This window comes from Lissotriton helveticus, chromosome 5_1 (genome assembly GCF_964261635.1).
Source record: "Lissotriton helveticus chromosome 5_1, aLisHel1.1, whole genome shotgun sequence".
Taxonomy (NCBI): domain Eukaryota; kingdom Metazoa; phylum Chordata; class Amphibia; order Caudata; family Salamandridae; genus Lissotriton; species Lissotriton helveticus.
In genome coordinates, this window is record NC_136065.1 from 973,879,728 (window position 1) to 973,884,231 (window position 4,504).

At 35.1% G+C, this 4,504-nt stretch overlaps 1 long non-coding RNA gene across 1 annotated transcript; it reads left to right on the forward strand.

Moving 5' to 3' along the window:
- Positions 1-1,289: 1,289 nt before the first annotated feature.
- Positions 1,290-3,993, forward strand: LOC144753464 (uncharacterized). Its single transcript, XR_013594372.1, has 4 exons — positions 1,290-1,362; positions 2,173-2,265; positions 2,563-2,665; positions 3,172-3,993. It is a non-coding gene; the product is annotated as an uncharacterized LOC144753464 (long non-coding RNA).
- The last annotated feature ends 511 nt before the right edge of the window (positions 3,994-4,504 follow it).

Here is a 4,504-nt window from a genome sequence, read left to right on the forward strand (position 1 = left end):
GGGCTCAAGGTCAACAATGAAATGCACCACTATCTCTAAGGATCTTATGATCGGATGTAAAATGCCCATACTGTAAGTAAAGCTGTGGATTCTTTTGCTCATATCATTAAAAAGTGGTAATACATTTTGGTCGTGTTGCACAAACAATCTGAATTATAGACATGAAGTTGAATCTTATATGACAAACACAGGGGTCCTATAAGCAGTAATTAATGACAGAATGAAATTTCTCTTTTGTATTTTCCAACATGATTGACTTATACGTTAGAACTAACATGCATTGTTCTCCATCTGAGATAATTCTTTCCTGTGCTATTCAAAACTCTACTGTCATTTATATCAGAACTTTTTATGACATGGCACCATAGGTAAGATTATATTGTCTTTGACCATAAATCTGTCAAAATAACATTGAAGATAAAACTCATCGCCATTTATATTAGACCATATTTCTCTTTTTTGATATACGGCCATGATATTGTCCATTTGTGATGATTAGGTTGCTCTTGGCATTGATGTGCTAAATATAGATCAAAGAAGAAGCTCTGCATTTGACGCAATTGACGTCACTGCTTAGAGTGAGTGATGTTAATTTAATATGCAAATATACAAAGAACAGAGATAAACTGTTTGATTTTAAACATCATCATCATCACGTAAATATTACGCTATATGATTGCACTTTTTGGTTACTGTCCTTTTTGTGATTTATTCTTACATGTGTATTACTTTAATCTTTATGGTGATATGACATCGCTGCATAAATATAAATATAAACATCATTACCCCCTTTTTTCTGTTCACACATAACAAAATACCGGGTTAGATTACGAGCAGTTTTGTGACTATGATTGAAAAGCTTCCCTCATTATACAATTGAGCCATATTGTGCGTGATAACAATATGGGTGTTCACAACCCTATTGTAATAAACTGTGGTTTCGGACTTGAAACGTGCTGGCTCTTAACATAACGTTTCCCGCTTGAAATTGCATGAACAATAACAAATTTTGTTTAATAAATGACAAAAATCAACCATACTTCGGATCTGATTACATCATTGTATAACAATTAAAATTGGCACTTCTCAAATACTTTTATTACATCTAATCGCACTAGGTGTTGCCTATTACGGATAATTTTTATTAACATATAGCAACACATTGATAACTTATGTCGTGGGGTCCATTACAAAATGGCGCCCGTGTTTACTAGCGATTTGCGCTAAACACTCGCGCACATAGGAACACAGGTGTTGTAGATTTTGCGGGCTATTTAAACCCGACTAATCTTGCTTGCACCTTGTACCACGGTGGTCGAGGGTGACGGCATACTTGGACGGTAGACGCGGCTCGTGCTTAAAGTAAGTAGCGTGTTTAAAAGGGCTCCTTTCTCTGTTCGTGTTAGGAACCTTTCGCTATGGATGTAATATTTTTACTCCATGACGGGCAGGGGTATTTTGGATTTCTCCTTTTAAACCTTAGCCTTCACTAACATGAGGAAACCGCTTGAGGTGCACACTAAACATCTGTGCTCCATAATGGGCTGGGAGATTTTGTATCTCTTCTTCCAAGCCTTAGTGTTTACTCATGTGAGAAAACGGTTCGAGGTGCATTCTCATTGTCCTTACTCCACGATGGGTCTGTGTAAATTGTGGTCGTCCATTTGGGGTCTTTAGATAAACGTGTAGTATGGCTTGTAAATAACTAAATATACATAGAAAACGTTTGATTTGGCCACAATATTCGTAGTTGCATGCATGGCCATTTAATATATTTTGTGACTGTATGCATATGCGTACCTAATTGCTTATCTTCATATTATAATTGTGCACTATGACATCGTGATCATTTGTTCTGCCATCTATTATATTTAAATATGAAGGCATATACTTTGTCGTCCCTTTAAATTGGATGCTATGATGAGAATCAGAACCTTATTTGTCCATTTAAACAAACCTAATGGATTCAAATGCAGGTGTTACCTAGAACCAGCATTTTTTATAAATCTATGCAAACTCCCTTTCCTAAACATCTCTAAATATGCGCCAGTAGACAACATTAATTACTATATATAAGAGGATTAAATTGGTTTGACCTTAAGATAATGACTATGCTCAATGAAAACGTGAGCAGTTTGATTAAAGCAAACCATAAATAACTTTGTTTTTTAGACCTGATGGTTTGTGGACAATGAATATATGTGTCCTCCCTGACCTCATAATCAGGAAACAAGAAAGGATCTGATTGCTATCCTTCCAAACAAGGTATGTGTTACATTAGAATAAGTGCCTATCAATAATAACCTTCTGTGTGCTGCAAGCAACTATAAAATAAAATCTCACATACTGACATCTTTTGCAAATCTGTTCCCTTTTCGGTTTAGGCAATACTTGCCCTTTATATATTCTTGGTTATTCGGAATATTAAGGAACTACAATCAAACGTGATTCTATGCCACAGCTACAAATAATAAGTTTTGTGCTATAAATGTAATTGATAATCTAATTACTAGCATAAGTGGTCTCATTATCACAACTACCATAAATCTTTTTTCATAATAGGCCACACATGATATTAACAGTCGCATCTGAAAACGGTGAACTTAACAGAATCTGAAAGAAAATTCCGGAAATTAATACATAGGAAATTATATATACTCTTTTGGTAAGATCAAGTCCCCTTTTCGCAAACACAACTTTAGAAAGCATAACTTAGAACTTTGATATAATTGTCTTCTTCCCTAAATTCTTCGACCATATCAACTAATATGTGGAATATGGAGTTAAAACAAAATTATGACAAATATAACCCTGACTTTCAAATCTGATCTTTATGATGAGTTCGCATAGAACAACAAGTGTCATAAATGTCACAGAATGTAATGATGATCCTAATTTATCATATACAATGCATTTTGCGCTGAGTAACGAGCACCATCAATGTTAGAAAAATGAACTTTTTAAGTCATGTGTTAAAATAAGTCTGTCTTCACTCTTCTGTAAATCATATATATACATGTATAGGTATTAGATAGCCCAGTAGGACACCTATGTAATTAGACGTAGTGATATGCAATGGTTCTTTATCATCAAAGACATATCACAAAACTATGATTTTATTGTAAATAGCTGTTTGTATAATATATGTATTTGTATATTTGTTTGTTGTAGCCCTGAAGAAGTCCTACGGACGAAACGCGTTGGCTACGTTTCTTCTCCGCTTTTTAAACTGGAAGAACACAAATAAAAGCAAGAAAAGAATCTCAAGTCCTACTGCAGTATTTCTTTATAACACTGTATTTAATGTCATTGTGCAAATTACATTGTGTGGGGTGCTGTAGCATTTTGTTGTTGTGCACTGACATATCTATCTAACAGAACAAAATCACTGACAAAATGAAAAATGTGAATACTTAATTAAAATCATAGAAACATAATTAGATGATCCACACATTTTATGAAATGAACAATCAAGCCTGAGATTCATTTCTGGAATTATTATTGCTTGGGACCTTATTGAGAATTTTATGGCTAGGATACTCCATCAAAATATATCCTGCAGGCTGTAATAAAAGAGCCACAGGCTTCAATGCACTTGTAATATGATGGATGAGATATTCGCCACATTTGTGACTGAATATACCATCTACCAAACACTGAATAAGGCCAGTAGTGTCCAATCTCAATTAACCAAGAAATGAATGCTATCCATTGACACAAAACAAATAGGAAAACATGGAGGAAAACAAACAGTAAATTTGGGATACCTCCTTCCAAGAAATTCTTCATTGTAGAATGAAATCCTTCTGAAAAGTGATTGTCTATTCTGGAAAATTATCTTTTAGAAAAATAAATTGCATCATCATTAATTATATTCAGTCAGGTCTGGGCTTATATTGCTTTATTGGGGAGCAGAAAGCATTTTCCATTTTTTCAAGATGTCCTTTGCCACAAAAATGCTTTTTGATATTTTCCTAGTAACAACATAATCTATTATTGAACACCCAATATCCACACTCAAATCCTGTTCCTAAAAGCTTAGAAAAACAATGGGGCATATTACCAAGCAATAGCGATAATTATCGCTATTGCTTGGTTAGAGACAAAAATTTACCGCTCAGCTGCGGCGATTTTTATCGCAGATAAACCTTGGTATTACCAAGGTTTATCGCAAATGCGATAAAAAACGGCCGCAATGCATGAATATCGCTGAAAAGTCAGCGATATTCATTCATTACCGAGCTAATGCTCTTAGCCATGTTATCCACCTCCCATTGGATAACATGGCTAAGAACTGCTCAGGGCAGGTGTTAGCTTTTGGAGATATTCGCGCTTAGCGCGAATATCTCCAAAAGTTGGTAATAGGAGATAGCGATGTTAGCGACTGTTTCCAGTCGCTAACATCTTGGCACACCCACTTTGCATGTCATTAGTGATAAATATCACTGACATGCAAAGTGGGGCCCAAGATGGTCGCTATCTCCTACTAGCTGTCGCTAACTGG